This window comes from Phodopus roborovskii, unplaced genomic scaffold, assembly GCF_943737965.1.
Source record: "Phodopus roborovskii unplaced genomic scaffold, PHOROB, whole genome shotgun sequence".
NCBI lineage: Eukaryota > Metazoa > Chordata > Mammalia > Rodentia > Cricetidae > Phodopus > Phodopus roborovskii.
In genome coordinates, this window is record NW_026126433.1 from 51,997,932 (window position 1) to 52,022,561 (window position 24,630).

Genomic DNA, 24,630 nt, shown 5'->3' on the forward strand with positions numbered 1-24,630 from the left:
TATTTAAAAAAAAAATCTCAATCAAGAATCACCTGAGTGGTGATAACTTTATGCAATTTTTTGTTTATTATTTTCCTTAGAGTCCTACAAGTTGCTTTCTCAAATGCCAACTTACTGATACCCCTGGGGTATGCATGTTTACCTCAACAAGTTTTCCCCACAGCTACAATATTCTGTCAATATTCTGTTGACACTAACAACTACTTCTAAGTGGCTCAAATTTCTTTGATTATTAAGGAAACAGAATCTTTGTTTCTTCTGTTTTGGAGGACAGGGTCACACCATGTAGGCCAGGGTAGCGGTAAACTTGTAGAAAGTCCATTAGGGCCCCTTTCTGCATGTGCTAGCAACGAGTCTCTCTGGGAACCACCTTTTTGAGTTTTTACTTTATGTGTTCCGCCTCCATGTATGTTTGTACCATTTGCATGCCTGGGATTTGAGCAGGCCAGAAGTAGGAATCTGATGCCCTGAAACTGAAGTTATAGACAGTTATGAGCTGCCATGTAGGTGCTGGGACTTGAACCTGGGTCCTCTGAAAGAGCAGGCAGTACTCTTAACTGCTGGGTCATTGCTCCAGTCCCAAGGAAACTGATTTTTTGCTTATCAGTTTTGATCTCTTGTTATCAGCCTGATAATGTAAGTACCTGTCATTTCTGCCAACATTGCCTTACTTTAATCTTCTTTTGCTTATAAGTTTTAGGACTTAGAAAATTAACTTGGCCTGGCATAGTCTTGCATGGCTGCAGGCCATCTATTCTAGAGACTGAGGAAGGATTACCAGAGATCAAGAGTTCAAGACCAGCCAAACAAGACCAATAACCTGGTTTGAAAATACACATATTTTTCTTAAAATTTGAAACATTATTCATAACTTACAAAAACAGACATATAATTACACTAAAACTTTACCAAACATTCATAACATTATACAAGGTTACCAAATTCCAAACAAGCCTCATTTATTTAATCTTTTGACTCCCACTCACAGTGCTCATTCACTTGCTAACCAGAACAAAACACACTCAAGTGTGATAGACAGGCACTTGGAGGTTTAAAGCAACTTATTTTGTTGGTTTAAAAAAGGTGTATGTGTTGAGGAGGTTGTAAAAATATTCCACCACAGCCTTAAACAGCTAACCAGCCAAGTTGGGTGCCATACTGCCGAAAAGGGTTTAAGGCAGACTATGTACTGGTCAGAATTTAGAAGTCTTTCCCTGACAGGGCCCACTTCAGTCTAAGGTAGAATCCCAGAGCCCGAGTCTCTCACAGGGCAGTTACTGCACAAGAGGAAAGGACAAAGCAAACAAACACACAAGCTGCCTAGTAAGTGTGGTTACTAATGCATTCCCTTTATTTATGTGCCAAAATCCAAGGATGTACACCTAACTTCTTTATGCACAAAATCATACCATTAACACTAAAAAGTAGAGCCTAATTTCCTATAAATTAATTAAGATTTATAGAAACCTCAGCCAGGGATACACACTAAGACCCTGTATTCAAAGAATTAAAAAAGACATTTAATATTTGTTCTCAAAAGTAAGTGAATTATACAATATATAACATTGAGTTTTTATAATGTTTTACATTTACAAAAATGCTTTTCTACAATGTAGTAAAGTGAATAACCCCTACCTTCCACATGGATGGACACCTTGGCAGAGTCACATGATTCAGCTTACTGCCAATCCCAGAGCATAGCTCCTTTCTGCAGGCTCTCAGGCATGCCTCTTCCACAGCTACTGAGTGAGCAGCTGGAGCCAGCCTGAATATCACAAGATGGCTGGTTAGAAAGAAGCAGGTAACTACTGGCAGGTAACTGATCATGCCAGAAGATGTGAACAACAACTACAAAGTTAATAATAAGTTCAAAATCACTCACTCACAACATAACTTTATTTCAATCAAAGCACTAAGGATGTGGATGGCTGCTGCCAGCAAAAGTGAGGAAATGTACTTGTACCCGAGAGTGTCACCTAGGAGACCTCTCGGAGGGCAGTTATGGCTACTAACAGACCCCTCAATGCACCCTCTAAAGTCCTTTCATCTGAAACCCATCGCCACTGGGGTTTACTCCATGTCTAAACTTACAGTTTCATCAAAACAGTATATACAAAATATGTGTTGCAGCGTTCTTCCTTCCTTGTTTGTTTATGAGACAGGGCTTCTGTCTCATAGCCCTGGCTGTCCTGGAACTCATGCTGTAGTCCATGCTAGCCTCCTGTGCTGTGATTAAAGGCGTGTGCCACCAATGCTCAACTGTGCCACCAATGTCCAGCTGCAGCATTCTTTATTTAGTCAAAAAGGAAAGGGGAGTTGGGGTGGAAGGACAGAAGTGGAGGAAATAAATAGAACAGGTCTCCATCAACATGCTAACATGGGCACTATCAACATATAACTAGGGCACTAGTTTTAAAAGCAAAGGGCCAAGGAAGCACCTATGTGTTTCTCCATTCCACTCCAGACACGGTTTTGTTATGTAGCTCCAGACGCCTTCTAACCTGCCATATTTCTGCTTCAGCCACAACATGGGGTATTTCTTCATATTTGGTTTTAGTTGGGGAAGAGAAGCGGAGTGGGGAAGCTGTTGCTGTTGCCCTTTTTATTTAAAACAGATTCTCACTATGTAGCTCAGGCTACCCTGGGACTCTTCTTAGCTCAGATCAATGAGATGGATCTCTGGCTTCCATTTTTAAGCCTGCCATTTAAGACAGTGACCCACCCTCCTCTTCATTCTTATTTTTCGTAACAGTCCACTGGGTCCTTACCATTCTCTAAATATAACCAATGAATTTGGCATTTGTTCTTTTTGTAAAACTATTTTTAAAGTCCAGACTATCAGACTCTCTCCTTTCCTCCAACTGCAGGGACACAATGGAAAGTGAGAGGAAGGAAGGATCTTCTAAGGACACCCACACCAACACACTCTCAAGTGCCAAGAGTTCGCCAACCAAATAACATTCCAGGGCCATGGGTATGGCACACCCTGTGCAAGTACTGTCTGAACCCATTAAAGTGAGGAAAACAAAAGAGTTAGGCTATTTAGTATGTACTTCTCTAGCAGTAGGGTAGGGGTATCACTGATCAGCTCAGTAATGAGTAATGGTTAAAGACAATGGCATCCATTGAGAGCATTGTTAAACTTCTTGTTATTGGCTCACTATTGGAGGTATTGGCTGTGTTGCTAAAAATGCCTGTATTACAAAATGATCTAATGTTTACAAAGAAAAAACATACATGGTGCTTAACAGGCAAAATGGATCAATGGGCGGAAAACAACAAGGAGAGAGACCCCCATCTCAAAAAAAGGTGAAATCAGGGCCAATGTCAAGGTTGTTCTCTGACTACCACAGGTGCTAAAGTATGTGTGTACATATGCAAATGTAGAAACATACCCCCCACACACACACCACATACAAAAACATTAGATACTTTCTCTGTGTCACATACCACACTAAGAATTTTAAATAAAGTATACCCTTAATTTTTATGATAATCTAAAGAAGCAGTATTATCAATAACTCATTTTACCATATAAATATGTATTTCACTTGCTTTGTCTAGAATCTCCTTGATTGTTTTTACATACTTTTCTCCTAGAAAAACATTTAAATCATGAACAAATCCTAAAGTTTAACAGCAAGAATGAATCTTATACCTGCAAGGGTCTGCCAAGCACGGTGACACATATCTGTTTCTCAGCACTCAGGAGGCCGGAGGCAGGAGGACAGGCATGAGCTCAAGCCAATATAGAGATTACAACCAGACCTCATCTCAACTAATCAGAACAACAAAAACAGGCCAAAAGCAAGAGTCAGGCATGCTTTCACAGGCCTCTGACAAGTGTTTGTTGGTACTATTTCTAGTTAAATTAACGCTTGCCTCTCAGGTGCCCAGAAAGGCACCAACCACTTTCACATACTCTTTTATTCTTCCCCCACAAATGGAAAAAAAGAAAATAGTCAAGATAATTCAGCACATTTTAGTATCCTTGTGGTATATTCAGAAAACATGTAATTGCATATTCAGCCTTAAATGAGAATAATATTTTAAAAGCAGAAATTAAGGCCCTCCATGGCTTAAGGCCCAACAAGCTGTCATCTAGCAGCCCCACTGCATTACAAGCCAGGTATTTCCATCTTCTGTGCTCTTCTCAGCAATGTCACAGCAGGAGTCAACCAGAATAACATAATTTTCAGTTAAAACTTAATAGCAGCAATAGGGGAAGAGAAGGTCTGAGGTCTTCATGGAGGCCAACTTTAGCAAACTCATTAAAAGCTATGAAAGACTAAGCAGCACATCAGACTTCCTAACTTCTCTTTTCTTTGTTTTGTCTTCCTTTCCTTCCTTTCTTTTCCCTTCCTTTCCCTTCCCTTCTCTTCCCTTCCCTTCCCCTCCCTTCCCTTCCTTTCTTTCTTTCCTCTGAGACAGAGTTTCTCTGTAGACTAGGCTGGCCTTGAACTCACAGAATTCCAACTGACTCTGGCTCCTGAGGGCTGGAACTAAAGGTGTGTGCCATCACCACCACCCAGCCCCCTCTCGCCTTCTTTATAACTACTCCCTCATGAGCAAATTTACTCAGCTTGAGCCACTAATCATCCCATTCTGAGCTTGCAGATCAGACACTTCCAGTGGGTTTCTCAAGCTTTACTAGCTCATTATAGAGTGAAAGGCTTCCTTGTTAAAAATGTATGTTAGGCAAAGCAGTGGTGGCACTTGCCTTTAATTTCAACACTCAGGAGGCAGAGGCAGAGAGATTTCTGCGAGTTTGAGGACAGCCTGATCTACACGGTGAGTTCCAGGACAGCCAGGGCTATTACACACAGAAACTTTTTTTCAAAACAAACAAAAAGATGTATGTTAGGCTGGTGAGATGGCTCAGCAGGCAAAGGTGCCTGGTATGTAATGACTTAAGTTGAACTGTGGACCATGTAAATCTATAGAAAAGGGGAATGGACTCTATCAAAGTTGCCCTCTTACCTCCACATGTACAACATAGCATATGTATCCCTTCCACACACACATCATGTACACACAACAAAAATAACAAATAAAATTTTAATGTAGTGTTTAATTGCAGGACCTGGTTACAAACTATAAATATTAACTACAATGAAGGAGTTAATTATAAAATACATGCCTTACCAGGAAAAGAAATAGTATTCTGTTTTCTCACCTCGAACACAAATTATCACTGGTGTTTTCCTCAGTTTTTAAATTACCTAGTTTTTAGTTTTCTATTAATAACAGCTTTGTTGGTGCTATGTGAAACCTGTGACTAACATGCTCTCAGTAAATATTTATACCCCAAAATATTTTTTCTTTTATTAGTATCTATGATTTAAAGTAAACAAAAAACTTCTTAGGGCCAAGAAAGTCCAGTACTGGAAAATTACAAGAGTATTTATTACAATATTAAAGGCTCAAGAGACTCAGGACTTAGAAAATACACAAAATAGGATAGCAATCCATTTCTAACATAAGTATGGCTCCAGTCTCAAATTAATCAAAGAGATTATGAGAATTCATTAGCCTGGATTTCATATGGAAACAATATTCCATACATTATCCTCCCATTTTAAAAGTAAGTGAATCAAAACTATAAACATTTGAAAACTCTCAACTTAGGAGAACATGTTTTAGTTAGTGTTTTCCTTGCTATGAAGAGACACCATGACCATGGCAACCCTTTTTGCTTATGTTTGTTTGGTTTTCTGAGACAGGGTTTCTCTATAGCTTTGGAGTCTGTCCTGGAACTCTGTCTGTAGACCAGGCTAGCCTCAAACTCACAGAGATCCACCTGCCTTTGCCTCTGGAACACTGGGATTAAAGGTGTGCACCACCACTGCCCGGACAGACCACGGCAACTCTAATGAAGAAAACATTTAATTTGGGTGGCTCTCTTATAGCTTCAGAGGTTCAGTCCATTATCACCATGACAGGGAATATGGCAATATACACGAACACACATAGTACTGGAGTATCTGAGAGTCCTATATCTTGCAGGCAATAGGAAGTTGACTAACAATCACACTGCGGGAAGCTTGAGCAAAAAGAGACCTCAAAGCCCGTCCCCTGCAATGACACATTTCCTCCAATAAGGCCACACCTCCTAATAATGCCACTCCCTTTGGGGGACAAACCACCACAGAGCACATCTAAAAACCAGCCCCCAGAATACGAGTGTGTTGCAAATACGCAGCACATAGGGACTCAGAGGACCAGTCATTAGATAAGTCACTTTTCTACAGGAAAGTCTATCTGCCATTGCTAGTTTAAGATTTTCAGCTTTTAAGAAGGAAAGCCAGTCTGAGACACAGAACAAGACTATGCTATTATACCTAAAAGTTAAAAAGATCTTAAGTCTAAAAATCTATAAATGGATTTTCACTTATTTCCATTTTTTAATAAAAGTAATAGAGGAATGTAACATTAAATAATATAATTATCAAAGAAAAAGCAATTTATCTCCCAAATGCCACTTCATGAAATATCAAAACATAACCACTTTGACTCCTCTGAAATCATTCAATCAATGCAAATATAATCTTTAAACACTATGTAGACATACATACACAAGCCCACCTATGCCAGGCCTTTTTATCCTTTTCATAAAGTAATATTTAATATTCTACAGCTAGGCTTTTACTTCTCTCCTGGCTATGCCTCTGATCAGAATCAGCAGAGCTAATGCAGTGTCTGTATCCTGTAAAACCATCACATGATACAGACACGACATCATTCTCTCCACAGTCATTCTCCCTGCCCTGATAACAGTTCAGATCTCACAAATGTGCATTCCAACCCTGACTGCCTAGGAATCCTATATCTTTAGGTCATCTCCACACTAACTCCCTCTTCAACAGGCTCAGGGCCTAGCACTGGAAAGGAAAGAAAACCATAGTGAAACTGATCTGTAAGCCATTGTCTGATATCTCATCACATATCGCTGCCTTGATAAATCTGCACCAAAACTCTGACTTCTTATATTAACTGCCAGTTAGAGGTAAATTATTCACAACAAAAACATACTGGACAAGAAAGCATGACACCCAGGCTCCATTTCCAGCTCTGTCACCAGCTACTGATGTGGCACTGAGAAGTCACTTAACTGCTTAGAGGCCTTCCTTCTTGCAAATAATGAATTGCTTTAGCAAGATAGTTTCTGAAGTCCCATCACACTCAAGTCAGTGGCACTACACTCTGTCAATAAATGCACTTATGACAGCCCTCAGTAGGGAAGTTACCAACAAGTTAAACAAACAAACAAACAAACAAATAAATGGTGATTAACAATATAAAAGGAAAAAGTTAGCTTCAAAATGCAACTGTTTAAGTACCTCCATTAGAACATTGTAACTGCCTGTTTAGAGACAACAATATGCAAATCACAATTATAATCAGTGAAGCCATTGTAGCAGTACATATAAAAATTTCACATTATGATGCTTGCCTTAGTTCTAACTATTTCACAACTTGAAAATAAAGCCCCTTTTAAAGACAGAGCAAGTAATAAATGAGAATAAAATACTTTGGGGTTCTGCTTCTCCCTCAGCCATTCTATCTACAGATAAAGGTTCTTTATCTGTAAAATGAGAAGTTAACTACATGAAAGGTGAATATTTTCAATTTAAAACAATAATAATAAGTGAGAAGTCAGACAGAAGCTCCTGAGATTCATTCATCCTTTACACATCTTTGCTGAGCGTCCACCACAAGCCGAGCAAACACTGCTTGGCCAGAGATGCACTGTGAAAAAGGAACATGGCCTCTTCTGCTGCCAGGTGACAACTATGGCTCTGCACCTCATGATGCTTCCTAACTCAAACTGGCCTTCCATAATTTCATTTACAGTTTATTATGTATCTTTTTAAAATTCTTTATAAATAAATATTCTTCTGCATTTGTAATTAGAAATAGGAAAAAAAACATTGATTTTTCACTTTAACTGACAAAGACATTTCCCACTGTCAACACTGAACTTCAGTGATCCCTAGCAAAATGGAGTTTCCTTTCCCATTTGTCTTCTGGGTTGTATACCTGGAGGTTTATGTGTAACCCTAAAAAGATACTGCAATGTCATAAAAGCCACAGGGACAATGACTGAAACTTGAAAATGAAAACATCATAACTAGCTAAAAGTGCAAATATTTTGGAACTGTAGCCAGTAGGTCATGCTGTAACAGGGGTGTGTGTGTGTGTGTGTGTGTGTGTGTGTGTGTGTGTGTGTATAAATCAGCAATATGGGGCCAATGTTTGGACAACTTGTGTTTATAGAAACAAACCAAAATAGGGAGCAGGGACACATAGTGTGACAGTAATGCACCTTGTCTCACAGAACAAAATTAGCTCTAAATGTCTGCACTTGAAAGGCTTGAATATATAGAACGTGGCTCTCAAGTTTACTCTCGAACAAAAGACTATTCATATAAGCTACCATTTCAGTTTTTCTTTAAACAAGAAAATGCCTTTCTGATTAGAGTGCTTTGAAGGCTTGATCTTTCTGTTCAGCTTGAAAAGACCCATTCCCTCATAAGCATGAGGAGAGAAGCCTAAAATAAATATGTCCATCTGGGTCAGAAAAGCCAAAGTGAAGAAAAGTTTCTTTTGACATAAGTGCCTCCCAGCTGTCCCATGGAAAAGCCACGCTGAGCATGAAACTGTCATCCCTACTTGCCTGGGAGAGTGAGTCTCACACTCTCAGCTAGCAGGAGATGCCAGTGCTACAACTAACACACCACACCTGAGGTAAATAAACCAAAGAGTGAAACAAGAAAGATCCCTTTAAGGCACATTCCTAAGAATAAAATAAGAGTTAATGAGAATAAGGTGTGTACTTAATTACATCACAGGGGAAAACCACTAATGGCTTAGGTCCTCAACTGTCACTGTATGACTGCGGAGGGCACCAGGGAAGGAAACCCTACTGTTTTCCCCAGGACTACACACTGAGCTGATAATATAAATTGGGAATGAGTCGTCAGGTTATCAGAACTTTCTGGTCACCAGCTCCTACGTTAGTTCCAAACATTCTTGTTTTACCAGCCAGTTATTAAACAAGCCACAGTGATGGGAGCCTCTCTGTCTGGCAGCAGGGGGGCACAGGAAGGGATTCAGATGAAGAACATATTTCACATCGCTACAGCTGACAGGTGTGAAAAACGAGCCAGACAAAGTCTGCAAGCTAATTCTGTAATTAGAAATGCTGAAATCTGTTCAATACTGCTGTCTACAGCTGAGGCATTTTAGAGAAGACAAAGGAGCCATTTTTCTTACTGAACAATTTTATTTTCAGTTATAACTTTTTCTTATTGGAAAAAGCTAGATGTTAATAATGCACAGTAATTGAATAATTTATCATATTCATACTTTAAACAGTAAAAAGCAAGGATATTTATATAGTTGTATATTATGCAGTCAGAAGCAGTGGCTCTCAACTTTCCTAATGCAGTGACCCTTTAATACAGTTCCTCATATTGTGATGACACCTCAACCATAAAATTATTTTGTTGCTACTTCATAACTGTAATTTTGTTACTGTTATGAATCATAATATAAATGTTTTTGGAGACAGATGTTTGTCAAAGGGATTGAGACCCACAGTTTGAGAACCACTGTACAAAAATTTAAATGAAGATATTGCTTCTACTTTATGCCAAAAACTGACCATACAATAAGGATCCCTAACACTATAACTGTTTATTAACTCCTTAATTCAAACATATCACTTAATGACAAAAGCAGGTGTCTTAACAGGAATAGAAAACAATACTGTATAGAGAGCCAAGGTTTTTACTGTTAGAAAGTTATGAACAAAATCTAGAATACTGTAGTACTGTATTAGGGTTGTATTAATCAATATGAACTTTAATTTAGACAGAATGCAGACATACACATATATTTTTTAGCTTGGTTCCTGAAAAACACGAAATCTGATAGTGTCTCCGACCAATGATTTGTTAGCAGCAATGATTACACCAAACACTCAGATCTTCGTTTTAAAATGCTCTTTCCTAGAAGTCAAGACCAGGCTGGAGAAATCCACAGTAACTGCTGAACAAGGGGGAGCTCATGGACCCCAGTCTGAAAGCTGGGAAACCATCATAGGACCGACCTAGTCCTCCTGAACGTGGGTGTCAGTTAGAAGGTCTGGGAAGTGTATGGTACCTCTGACAATGGAACCAGGATGTATTCCTAGTGCAGAAACGGACTTCAGGAGCCCATTCCCCATGGAGGGATACTCCCTTAGCCTAGAGACACGGGGGAGGGCCTAGGCCCTACCCCAAATGATTTGACAGTCTTTGATTATCCCTCATGGAAGGCCTCACCCTCCCTGGGGAGTAAATGGTGAATGGGATGGGGGGGAGGGTCGTGGAGGGTATGGAAGGATGGGAGGGAAAGGGAACTGGGATCAATATGTAAAATAAGAAAAAATTAAATTTAAAAAAGTTTCTTTAAAAACTACCCTTTCCCTGAAAAGGACCCAGGGCACCTTAGAGAAATGGCTGAGCCTAGGGCTAAGCTAGAAATGCCTTAATATAACAGATAATGCAGACTAAATAAGTGATGAATATCCTTCAAAAGGACAAGGCTATTTCAAGGGCTCCTACTAGCTAGATCTGAACTAATTTAAGCATCAAAATGTTTAATGCCAGTAATAAATTAATTAATGTCAGTAATAAAATAGAACCTATTGACTAAAATAAGAATCTGTGAGTACAAACTAGTATAAAGGGGAAGCCTTCCTTAGTAGGACAGTACCAAATGAATCTGACAGGGTCTAACAGTAAGCATCTAGTGAGGAACAAGCTAGTCTAAATCACACAGGGTTACAGAGGGACAGACTATAACTTGACACTGGGGAAATGTTCTGTGCATCTCAACCAAGTGATCAATAGCACTGGTACAAACTGGTATCACGTGCTCACTGACACACCTGGGAGCACACGACCCTTCCACAGTTCTCCACACAACTACAAAACCTTGCTCTCATTAGGAGTGTTCATTACACAAACCCAAACTGAGGGATAGTCTTCAAAACAACTGGACCCATGTAAAAACAGAAGGAATCAGGGAGAGCAGGATGGAGATGTAAGGTACCACCTTCACTAACCTCCCAAGTCTCAAAGTATAGCAAAATAAAAACAGAGGGATACGCACAGCAGCTGCATGGCTGGTTGATTCTTTCAGTCACTCGCTGTATGCACAGCCCTCCATGTGCCAGTGGACAGAGATGAGCAGAACACATGCCCACCTTGGAAGACATCCCTGCTTGAAAGTACTGCAAATTTTCTCATCATTTCTCTGAATGCAATCCACACTCCATGGGGTGGAGAATACTTTGTGAAAAACATTTTCTCACTGTACTAGAAGTTAGACAAACCTATCTCCTGATAGAATTTCTTTTCTCTAAGACCTGTGTGTATCACTGTGTGACCTCTCTTGGTATTCCTGGAGAATTGAGGGAAAAGGTGTAACGTTTCCTTTGCTTTATTAATGCCAACTATCGCTTTAATGAAAAAACAAATAATTTACTGTGATGCGTTCAAAGAGCAGAAAGAAAACTGTAAGAAATAGCAGATAATGAAAACTGAGACACCTCTGAAGTTAGAGGGACTTGGGTGTTAAGTGCAGGGAGTGGTAACACCTGAGAGAAAGAGAGGGGAGGGAGAGGGGAGAGAGACAGAGGGGGGGGGACACAGACGAAAAGTAGCCATCAACACTTGCTGAATCATTCCAAGTAGAAAAATTCCTCCTGACAAGCAGATGGATGCTCTGAAAGTCTGAGCAAACAGTGATAGCATCACTTAGAAACAAGGCAAGAGTAGCAATGGAGAGCACACACTAGCCATCGCTGTGTGCTGAGTAGTTCATCTGCTTTATTTCATTTAATCCATACAACCACCTCCATCACAGAGGGACAATGGCCATTTCTATTATATAGACAAGGAAACTGGGATTCACAAGAGACGATAAGTAAAATGGCTAGTAAGTAGTAGAGATGGGTTTGAAATCCAGGCTTGTCTCACTCAAAAGCCATGTTCTTTTAAACACTAAGAATCATATATGATAATGTCAGTTAGATATATGGGAATCTACTATGCACATGTCCTGTGACTCTCATTAAACAGTAAACAGAGCCAACAGTCCTTGACCTTGCATACACTAAATAACTCAAAGGAACAACACTGGCATATTAGAGGCCTTTATTACTGTGAAATGTGTTATCGTCAATTGGAAGCTACAGAGAAAACAACTCACTACAAAAGATCCCCCAGGCCACGTGGCTACAATTGTACTCACTGTACTCTTAAGAAAAAGACCACATCAATTCAGAGAGGTGCTAGTTACTTTTGTGTATCCCAAATACCTGCAAAAACAAGTTAAAAGAGGGAAGATTTATTCTGGTTCCTGACACCCATGGTTGCTTGGGCCCAGGAGATTAGGCAGAACATCATGGAGATGGGAATAGATGGAGAAGGTAGACAGAAAGCACTGAGTGAAGGGACTGGTATAACCACCAAAGGCACATTAGCAATGACCTGCTCCAGCCCTCTAGGCCTAAAGTCTCTAGAACCTCTCAAAACGGTACCACCAGCAGTCAACAAAAGAGCCTGTGTGGAACAGAACATGATCAACATAAGAAAAGATGAAAGTAGGAAGAAACATACAAGAATCACATATAAAGAGCTCCGTGGATATTCCAGTGACAGACATGGCCTTGGTACACAGAAGTATATGACATGGTGCCATCAAATGACTTTAATTTTTGTTTTACCAAAATAAATCTACACTATTTATAAGTAATTTCTCAGACGTGTAATAATGGAAGTGAGGGCTCCTACCACACCATTCTCTGGCCATCACATCTCTAGATGCCATGCTTACAATATGACTAAACATGAACACCCAAAGCTTTCAAACTGCCATTCTAGCTCTCCCACGGCATTCTCCTACCCTCAGAGTACAATCACAACACCACTGTTATGTACATCAATGTAAATAACATTCAGAGATAAGGCCAGCCTGGCCTACAGCCAATTGACTAAAAAACAAAATTGTCTTTCTTGAAAAAATAATGTTTCCTATTTATTGGCTCCTGATTAGTTACTATGTGGCTTTTCTAGAAAAGATGAGGCTAATTTTAGCCAAAATGTCTGAGACTCTACTATATACACATGCTATGTTGGGCACAAATAGTAAATGAGAGCAGAAAAACATTCACCAGACCAAGTGTTGGAGTCCAGAACACAGAGTTGACTGATGAACAGCCACTCATCTCAAACTTCCTGAAACTTTCTATTAGTCAATTTTTACAAAGCCTTCCAAGTACCTCCACTCTATACTACATTTCCTCGCCTCTTTTAATGTAAAACAAAAACAAAAACTTGCCTCCTAACTCTTCTGCTGAATAATAAGAACATTTTAAAGGACCAAGAGCCTTTATTTATCTATGGATGCTGGGCAAGTACCCTGTTGCTCATTTATAGACACTGCATTAGTTTACAAGTTTTGAAATGTATTTTTTTCTGACCCTGATTCTGTTCCTGTCACATTCTTTTTCACCTATTTTGGTTTCATTAAATATAAAAGACTTTGTTCAAACATGCTCAAGTCCAGAGAGCAATAATCACAGTGAATAGTAGGTATGCTTAGACCTATGCAATGTGCCACCTCGTGACATCATCATAGGCTAACGTGGCAGAGGAGCCTTTCCAATGGGGACTCCAAAACCACTGCCTATAGACCTTCTAACTAGTCTGTCACTTTCCACTCTCTAGCGTGTGCTTCTGTGGGGTGAGGGCAAGTGTATGAGATGCAGTACTGAGCCAAGCCACCTTCTGAGTGCCAGCCATTAGAGCAGATAAAGTGCCGAGGTCGGCATGCACATCCTTATTCGACCCTGATAAAACCTTGTTAGTCCAATTTACGTACCAGGCTTTTTCTTTTGGGCTACCAACCAGCTCCCAAAATCATGACAGAGACTTACTATTAGTTTTGAATGCTTGGACTAGCATAGGCACATTTCTGGCTAGCTCTCTTAACTTGAGTTAACCTGTCTCTCTGTATCTACCTTTTGCCTTGGGGATTTTTACTTGTTATTTCTTGCTTGAGGTCTCTATGTCTGGCTGACTGACCCAGGCATATCTTTCATTCTCTCCTCTCCATTCTCTTTTTCTCTGAGTCTCGCGGCCACACCTATTCCTCTCCTGCCTAGCTATGGGCCATTCAGCTTTTTATTGATCAATCAGGTGCCTTAGGCAGGCCAGGTGAAACAGATGCAACATAACTTTACATAATTAAACACGCATCCTTACTTTGTTAAATGCAACACAATGTAACACACCTTCACATAGTTAAAGTGATACTCTGCAGCCTAAACAAATGTAACATATCTTTGCCTAGTTAAAATAATATTCCACAACAAATTTACTCTCAGAATATCCTTACAAAAATTCCATCATATACTCATACCCCTCCATTACTTTGGTCTCTCCATTTTATATTTTTTTTAATTATGTGTATCTGTCGCTGAGGATAGTAATGTGAATATGTGTGCTATCGCTCAAAGCCAAAGAGGTCAGATCCCTCTCCCTCCTTGGAGCTGGGATTACAGAGAGTTGGGAGCCGCCTGACATGAATGCTGAGAACCAAACTTGAGTCCTCTAAAAGAAGTCTCTCCAGCCATGACCCATCTCTTACTCATTTCCAACCATGTTCATAACCTGGTTTCTCAAGTTTGTCTCCATATTCTCCAAGTCTTTCCTAGTCATCTTAATGCCCACAACAACCTATATCCAATGGGCTCAGCTCAATTGCTATGTTCCAAGTCACTGCTCAAGTTAGTCTACTCAGCCACCCCATTGTAAAACATGACCAGGCCTTCCTCTCCCCTCCCCTCAGCATGACTGACCTTCCTTACCGCACTTTCTTCTTCACTATCTGTCACCTTCTAACACTATTTAAATCACTTCATTATGTGTAGTGTGTTATCTCCTCCAATGAAAATAAGAATGTTCATACTTCAATGACTAATCACTAATTTCCAAAATGTTGTTCAAGTCTCTACTATTGCTGTTACCCCTCCATTTTGGTATGGTCCTTTTCAGTAGAATTTCAAAGAGAAGCAGAAAAGCAAGCATGCAGTCAATGCCACATTTACCTCCACCACTAAATATCTGAGCCCTGGAACTGTCTCCCTTTCTTCACTCTCCCACAAACCTCTACAGGATCAGTGCTAACACAACTATGCCCCAATGGTAGCGAAAAGACTCAGCCTTTGTTTGCTTCTTTCTCAGGCTGTATCTCAGTACACAGTGTCTACTTTGTAAGTTCAACCTCCCCAGAAAGAGGGTACCCTGAGGACAGTGAAACACCGTCAGGCTAAAAGTGCTATGTCTGCAAAGCCTCTTAGGAGATGACCAGCAAGCTTTTATTTTTTGGCAAATTTATCCATAAATTGAGTATTTTCACACTACTAAGTTCCAATGGAAAAGAACTAAATTAGCAAAAATAGGGAGAACTGCAAAAGTAATATAAGATGAATGAGCAGGCAGGGAGGCAATTTATGATGCAATATAACTACCATTTTCTGAATACCAAACATACCTCAGACACTTCATAGCTGCCATATTATTACTCCTCCTATCAACTCTGTAATTTACTGTCCTGGTTCATAAACTAAAAACCTAGACTAAGAGATCACTCATCACTGGTGTAAGATCACAGAGCCAACTGAGATATAAACCCTGAACTGTCGATCATGTTGTTTTTAAGTATTAACAAAAATAATCTAAAATATGAAACAATGAGGGATATGATGGTACCTGCCTGAAATCCCAGTATTTAGAAGGCAGAGATAGCAAGATCACAAGTTCATGGCCAGCCTGGGTGGCTATAAGAAAAACAAAAGGGATGGAGAGAGGTTGAATGGGTAAAGTCTGAGGATCTGAATTCAATTCCTGGAATCTTGGTGGTAGAAGAAAAGAACCAAATCCTACAAGTTGTCTTCTGACCTCCACATGTGAGCCATGCCATATAAACACACACACACACATACACTCGCACACACTCTCATGCACACACACGCACCACACACATACACACACACACACACACAGACACATACACCACACATACACACACTCTCACTCACACACAAACACACATAACATACACACACTCACACACACACACACACACACAAAAAAAAACACAAATGAATAACTAATGTTTTATTTAAAACTGACGGAGAGGAGAAGACAAAGAGAGGAAACCCATTTTGATCTGGTCTGAATAGAATGGTTACTGGTGATGATACTCTGAATGTTTCTAAAAGTCTTATGATTAGTGAAAAGAATTATAATAAACAAAAATATAATGTTCATTTAATTAATTTCACATTCTTCCCCAAATGGCAAACATAACCAAAAAGTATTTTAGGTAGGAAATAGCTGCTCTCTATGGCATCAACTTCCAAAGTTGGTATTTTTTTCATAACACCCCACCACAGCCTGTCTTCCCTGTATTATGTCTATCATCAAGCCCATATCCACAACAGCCCGAAAACAAAGCCTAATTGTGTCCATGTGGACAGAACCAACTATCTGCAGTTGCTAGAAGCCCAGGCACATTAGCACTGACTTCTCATGGGAAAAGGCAAGCACTGCCTTTAAGTTCAGAAAAAGAAAATTAAAAACAGTGAGCAGCCATACCTGGATTAGTAATGACTGACAGCAACACAGCCTGGAACTATTAGTTTCATCTGGGGCGGAAGGAATCTCAACAGAGGAATTTTTGGCCACAGCTATATTTGCTGAGAATTTTGAGAACAAACATGTATCTTCTAAAGAGGAATGTGACTTCACAGATCTCAGCAGCACACAGGTTCGTGCAGCCAAAGATCTGCGTGTCAAAATTAAGTTTTCAATTTTTCCATGAGAACCTGATAAAAAATAAATGACAGTTACAGCACCCAAAATATCCACACGCCAGAGTGGCTAAACTACATAATTTAATATCTTTTTGAACAGGAAATCTTTTCCCCCAGGACAGATTTTTTTTTTCAAAATATTAAATGTTCTCTTTAGCTCTCCTCTTGCAAGCAGCTGGAATCTTTTTTTGAAATTGGAGAATAATGGGCTTGCCCTCTGCTGTAATTGGAGAGAAATTCCAGTCACATTAGATAGAAAGCATTCAAATTTTATACCTACATAACTTACAAATTATCCTTTATATTATGTGAAATTTAAATTAAAATCTTCTAGGCAGAGAGAACATGCTTAGAAACAAAAAAGAAACAACTACAGAGTTAAGGTAGCCTTCTCCTAAAACTGAGCTTCATTAACTATGGAAAGCATTTGGCCAGTGAGTAAGATGAATTGTGAATCAGAATGACCAGCTCTAATGAAGACCTGGCTTCTGACTTGGAAAGTATGGTGACAGTCTATCTGCTGGCACATAATGATTCCCACATGTTGGCCCCGCAGAGATTATACTCATTACTGCTAAAATACTCTGTTTTCTGAATGCTTTGGCTTGTTGCTTACTTCCACACAGTCTTCCTAATGAAGATAGCATATTTCTCCAATTAGGTAGATTTCAAACATAATTTTGAGGACCTTGAAACATTAATTACGTTAATCTATCATTTTTGACAGGTCTGAAATGGCTTCTATAACTGAAGTGTCACATATCTTTTTCCATTTTCCTATCTGCCTAGGGGCAGCAGACAATGTTAGGAGGGAGAGGGGGAGGGTGGCCAGGTGAGAACTCTTGCTGTGGCTTCTTATTGTAGGTGACAAGCTCAAGCACTGGCCTCAGGAACTCAAACTCAGGAATGACTTACTACAAAGAAGCAAGAACAAGGACACCCCACCCGGGGGGCAGGAGGATGGGGATGACACATGGGGGATACACAGACACACAGGCACACACAGAGACACAAGTGGGCTCCTGAAGAGCCACTCCCGTGTTCTCCAATGTCTTGTGTTCATCCCAAGCAGTGAAGTATACTATGTGATCCCCTCACCACTCAGGTTCCAAAACACAGCATTAGAAGTAGGCACAATGTCAGCCCATTATTTAATTTTTTTTTCTTAGCCAAACATTTAGGCTCAACTCTATGACCCTCTAACCAACACAGGGGCCTCCATTCCATCGTCTCTACAGAGGGGTGAGGCCAGATAAGTACCTTCCAAACTGTTCTTTCATAGAGCCCTACGCCCAAAGCGGTCTCCAAAACAGACTGTGGAGTTCTCTAAGTCAGCCTCAGTAAGGGATCTGCCACCAGGGAAACAAAAACCAGAGCTCCTCTGTCTCATTCCCCTTCATCAACTGTGGCCAACATCCCCTGCATGGATCACAATGTATTTTCATTTCCAGAACAAAATTTGTTTCAAGGTCCAAAAGCTTTTGTGTCATCACTGCTGAAGAGCCAAACATAATGGCCTGCCACCTATTTCACTATTAAATACAGAAAACAGATTAACAGTGACAAAATGAAGGTCTTTTTTCTATCAAATCATTACTCATATATGGCATTCTATAATCTAACACTCTCCCAACTGAGCTATTTTAGTGGCTATAATTCAATGTCTCCTCAAACTCTATTCAGTCCTTCAGTGTACTTTAGACTACTTGCATGGGAATTAAAAATATATAGATGTGAATGTACCATCTTTTCTGGAGGACAAAGGCCCTGTGCTATGTGCATCAAGTGCCTCACAAATAACAGGCACTCCCTTCATTTCTGTTAAGTAATTCCGTGTATGTTGTTTGGTCACTAACCCAGAGCTGGCCACCGAGTGTTAGGAGGGAGGGCACATGGCATTTGTGTTTGTCCATCTTATCTGACTGTTACAAGCGCAAGGAAGGAGGCTGAAAACACATGCATTCTGAGGTCTGGGTACCAGTGCAGAGATGAAAACTGCATGATTTTCAGAGGAAGGCTTCCTTTCCTCAGGCTTTCACAGATACTAAGATGCATGAAAATGCCTCGCTTGGTTATCTCATCTTCCTGGAGGAATTCTAAAGTCTTCCAGCTGACAAAATGATTCATGTGCATGACGATTCTGCTTCAGAAAACAACTGTGGGTTCTCTGGCCAACTAGAAATAATACCATAAGTCTACATGACTATTTTGTTATAGCTGCCATATCTGTCTTCAAAGGCTAAAGAAATCCAAAGTGCTGTCAATGTGCATTTTTCTTCTGGTGAATTTATAACTAACTTCAAAACATTCTTTTTTCATTAGGCCATTATCTTCTAAAATATTGAATACTTTGGTTCCAAGTTGGCACAAGCATTTCACATCTAAGAAAAGGAAAATCAAAACAACTTGCCACGTTTCAAATTGAGTTGGCCACTTACTAGGAATATTTGTATATTTGTTACTTTTCGATCACTGTGATAAAACACCATGACCGAGGCAACTATTTAAGGGAAGCGTTTGTATGTTTATTGTGCTGAGGCTTATGGTCTGGGAGAGTGCAATGAAGGCATGGTGGGAGGAGCAGGAAGCTCAGAGCTCACATCTTGAACCACACACAAAGCAAAGAAGAGTGAACTCGAAACTAAGTCCTTAAATTCTCAAAGCCTATCTCCAGTGACATACTTACCCAATAAGATCATACTTCCTAAAGTTTCCAAATACTGTCACCAACTAGGAACCAAGTTTCCAAATGCCAGAGCCTATGGGTGACATTCTCATAAAAATTATCACAATTGGAAACCAAGAGAGGTATATTTTAAGGAATGCACACAGCTGCAGCTCTGAAAGTGTGCAAACAATTACAGTGAGGCTGTAGAGAGGAGAGAAATATAGTAATCAAGGTGTGGGGGCAAAGCTCCTTACAATGCAATGACAGGAATTCGCACACACTCTGAGTAAAGATAGCAGCAAAGAACACCTGTGCACTGATGAAAAGGGTCCCTCAAACCAACAAGGCAAGTGGAAAGGAGGATAAAAATCATTGGGGAGGAAAGGGCAATTATATCCCAGGAAGCCACAGTCCCTGACCTTAAAGAGTTCGTGAAATGCTCTGAGCGGCATCAGGAATTAGGATCCTCTCTCGTGTGAAAGCACATATGAAACAGTTTCAGAGATCCAGAGGTCCTCCAAAGGCTACTCAAAGATCACCTGGAGTGCCACACCTTCCTGTCACAACCAGGCTGACAGCTGCCTTGGTCATCTTAACAACACTGTTTTGTTCAGGCTGCTCCAAAGTCATGGATACATTCTTCAACTGCACTGATCTTGAAAAGTTTATGACACACAGATTTGGTCCAGTGCTCTCATTATGGTTTCCATTTAAAAGGGCTTTTTGTTGTTGTTGTTGTTGTTTTGTATTAATACTAGGTTTACAAGTAACTGTTCTCAAAGTTCCTGTAATTAGTATTTTCCACATGGCTAATGGGCAAAAAACACAGAAGGTGTGTTTCAATGCTGAGGCATGCCCTGATACTGTGTTTCTCTTTTGTAAGTGAATGGTTAGAATTACCTCATAACAGTTGTTAAACAAACACAAAACAGATGAACTAAAATACACTGATTTAGTCTTTTAAAACCCAAAAGAACTTTAGTGATAAAACACAAGGTACACTTGGAGAAAAGAATGTTAGAACCAAGTGCTGACACTGCAACCATGCTGGATGCACATAAGCACTATCTGTGATTATACGTGAGCTCTACAGAATCCAGCATCTTTATATAAATACAGCAGATATATGGGGGGGAAGCAATCCAAAAGTACAACAGTTTTTGTTTCTGCAGTTGGTATACAGGATTGGGGTATATGGAGTGGGACAGACAAGCACATTTTTGTCCCTGCAGTTGGTGTACAGGATTGGAGTGCATGGAGAGGACAGACAGGCACTTTGAGACAATTCATGGGAACTTAAGATAAAAAAAAACACCACTTAAACATATTCCTTATCCTTGTGTTTAGGAAAATGGCTCAGCGAGTATATAAATTTATGCCCTCTGACCTCACTATTCCACAGTAGTGGAAGACAAGCAGTATACTATATGTGTACGGTTTTTAGTTGTGTTTATCTGTTTCTACACCTGTTTTCCCAACCAGACTGTGAGCTGCCCACGGCAGATGTATCATAGCCCATGCTCCGTGTCTGGTGCACTAGGTATAAGATGAACAAATGTATGTTAAATGAGAAACAGGACTCTGCCTTCAGAGAGTTTATAATCCAGAATACCTATAATCTTAAGTAGCTAATCTTGAATGCATTTTCTAACAGAACTGATATGTGTGTAAGAACATGAACTATCAGCATTCTATAACCCTTTTAAAAGTAGGCTCTAAGCTTCTAATGGGAGGGATGTCAAGACTTTTTGGAGAGGGCACGGGGAGGATAAAACCTGGCTATGTACCCCAATTAGCTTTGAATTAACACACTCCCGCTTCAGCCTCCAAAAGGCTGAAATTGTAAACATGCATCACCAGGGACAGCTCTACAACTTCTTATCATACTTCCACATGTGGCTCTTTGGTGGCCATGGTAATTTACTCTTGGTGTTTTTAACCTTGATCCAACTACTCTGTGACAGTAGTAATAGCTAATGTGTTCATTTAACTCTTCCAGGTTGGCACTTCTCACTTACGGCTTGTAATTACCCACTGAAGTATGTAGAGACATCTTGTTCCACCAACAGATTTGAGGTACTGTCCTTAGGGTGGCTTTGGTGTGTAGACATGATCTTTATAAGGAAGAGGAGGTGGCCTCACTTTCTCTTTTGGGTTGTGGTCTGAGCATCCTGCATCACAGATGTTGGCAAAAAGCTTGCAATAATTCTTTGGGAAAGATTAGCAATAATTATCCCAAAAGTGAGAGAATAAAATTCATAAAGAAAACCATTTGGATCCTTCCGCACATTGTAAAGAAAATACCAATCTCTGGAGTCCCTATGTTCTACACTGATGCAGACAAATCAAGTAAGGCAGGATATAAATTAGGGATATAAGTAAAGTGGTTCAAAGCCCTTATAACCATGCAAAAGGCAGAATTGTATGCCATTCTCATGGTACTAATGAACTTTATAGAACCTCTCAATACAGTTATGCAGAGAGAGTTGTCTTACATATTGAAACTGCTAAATTTATTCCTGGTGATACAGACTTAACTTTGTTATTTATACAATTACAGGAAATAATCAGGAAATATATATATATATCACACATACACACATCAGATCCCATACAGGTCTGCCAGGTCCTCTAGCACAAGATAATGATGAAATTGATCAATAATTAATAGGAAGTATACTGGAGGCCTCAAAATTTAATTTAAAAAAACAACACCGTGTAAATAGCAATGATTTTTTTTAAAAAAAAAAAAAAAAAAGTATTTTTTCCATCACTTGGCAATAAGCTAAGGAAATAGTAAAAAAAAAAATAAAAGTCCTACTTGTTTCTTCTATAACCAACCTCCTTTACCTGCAGGAAATAACCCTAAGGGTATGTATAGAAATGTAATTTAGCAAATGGATGTGTTTCATTTTTCAGAATTTGGAAAATTAAAATAGGTATACCATACAATAGACACATTTTCAGGATTTCAATTGGTAACTGCTTTGAGCTCTGAAAGGACACACCTACTAGAAATAATGGCTATTATGGGTATACCTGCACAAATTAAAACTGACTATGTTCCAGCATATGTCTCTAGTAAACTGAAACAGTTTTTTTAAAATATTATAACATAAAGCATATTGCAGTATACCACACAATCCTACAGGACAAGCAGTTGTTAAGAGATAAATAATACAATAGTTTCTTTTAATCTTACTAAATGTTAATGGACTAAATATTGTTAACTGTGGTTCTTATTTGATAACTGTTGTGTGATATATTTTGCATGTTAAGGTTAAAACCCTTCTTTTTATTTAGACAGAAAAGAGAAGATGCTGGGAGATGCCATTATGTATATGTTTCTCATACTGGTTAATGAATAAAGCACTGTTGGCCAATAGAAAAGGAAGATAGGAGGGACTAGGAGACAAGGAGGAAAGAGGAAATAGTAAAGAGGGTCAAAATGGGGAGTCTGGAAAAAGCAGAATGCTGGCCGGCCGGCTCCCCGGTAAGATAAGACCATGTGGAAATACATAGAAATGGGTTAATACTTAAGACAGAGCTAGCCGATAAGAAAGTAGTAACAGGCCAACAACATTATATCAAATACAGAGTCTCTGTGTGTTAATTGGGGCTGGAGCGGCAGTGGGACAAGACCGGTGGCGGGCAGAAAACCCTTACTCCTTACAGGGTAAAATCTCACTACCTGAAAACCTATATCTCTTTACTTTCCAGTAAGGGAGGTCCCGATTCACTTAAAAATCAAAGCTGGCTTTGGCGTTGGACTGTGGCTCATTTCTTCTCTAAATCCAAGCATTTTTTAAATTTTTTCTATTTTTTTAATTTTATTATTTTTTTTATTTTACATGTCAATCCCAGTTCCCTCTCCTTCTCTTTCCCCCTCCCTCCCTCCCTCCTTTCCTCTTACCCTCACATGCACCTTACTACCCTCCCCTCCCATCTGAACTGTAAATTTTGCATGTGGTGTGGACTACTGTTGTGAACTAGAGTTTGCATTGTTGACATAACACAAGGTGGGGAAAGATTTGTTTAGCTCATGGTTTTAGTTCTTAATTTTTTTCTAACAGCAATCTCTAAACACTCCAGAAAAAAGATGGGGCTCCACAACATTGATGCCACTCGGTTCATACAATGTCATAGGACCATTAAACACCACTCAAGGATGGGTTTTGGACTAAAACTGCTCTAGAAAATTCCAGATTAGCTAGCTGAGATGGTCCACCTTTTTACAACACTCTGGCCAGAGCTTCAGATAAGAACCTCAGTTAAGCTTCACCTGCTACTCAGAGAGCAGCTACACTGTTGCAGCTGGTCCTCTTGAGACTTAACCATTGATTGTCTTGGTTCTTTTACAGAATCCAATTGAGAAAATGTGGATCCCAAGACAACAGGAGTAATTCCCAGTTGGTGGAACCCTTTGGGGAGGATTAGGAAGTGTGACCCTGTTGGAGGAGGTATGTCACTGGGACAAGCTTTAAGGTTTCAAAACCCCACACTATTCCCAGGTGGCTCTCTGTGCCTGATGCTTAGGAATCAGATGTTGCTGCTGCAGTGAAATTGCCTGCCTGCTGCCATGCTCCCTGCCATGATGGACATGGACTCACCCTCTGAAATTGTAAGCAGCTGCCTTGGTCACAGTGTCTCTTCATGGCAACAGAAAAGTAACTAAGACACTCTGCAAATCGGGATCTGGACAGCAGGGATTACTGTTGTATTATAAATTATTTATTGCAAGAGTTAAGTGTTATAGAAGCAATTTCAGTCATTCCATGATGTCTTATTCTCGCCACCCCTTCTGCTTCTCCTGTCACCATGTGTTAACTTGGTTCAAAGGCCTTCATCTAATGTGGTTCCTCAATTGTGGACTTCTAGCCTTCTGAACCATGAACTAAATGAATTCTGTTCCTTAAAAATAACCTAATCTTGGGTGCTCATTTATAGCAGCAGGAAATAACATAAGCCCAAGCATGGTACAGTTGTTTCACTGACTCATCATCATAAAAACAGTTGACTGTATCTATCA

At 39.7% G+C, this 24,630-nt stretch overlaps 1 protein-coding gene across 5 annotated transcripts in view; it reads right to left on the bottom strand.

Annotated features, from left to right (window-relative positions):
- The window catches only part of Disp1 (dispatched RND transporter family member 1), a 143,882-nt gene that overhangs the window by 89,968 nt on the left and 29,284 nt on the right, over window positions 1–24,630 (bottom strand). For 3 of the 5 annotated variants that reach the window (XM_051186491.1, XM_051186490.1, XM_051186486.1), the window contains exon 3: window positions 1,636–1,765. The exons of 1 other annotated variant lie outside the window; for it this stretch is intronic. The gene's annotated coding sequence lies outside the window, so the exon portion shown is untranslated. Of the gene's footprint in view, window positions 1–1,635; window positions 1,766–16,715; window positions 16,870–24,630 lie in introns of those variants that run through there. One more of the 5 variants, XM_051186487.1, reaches the window with a different exon arrangement.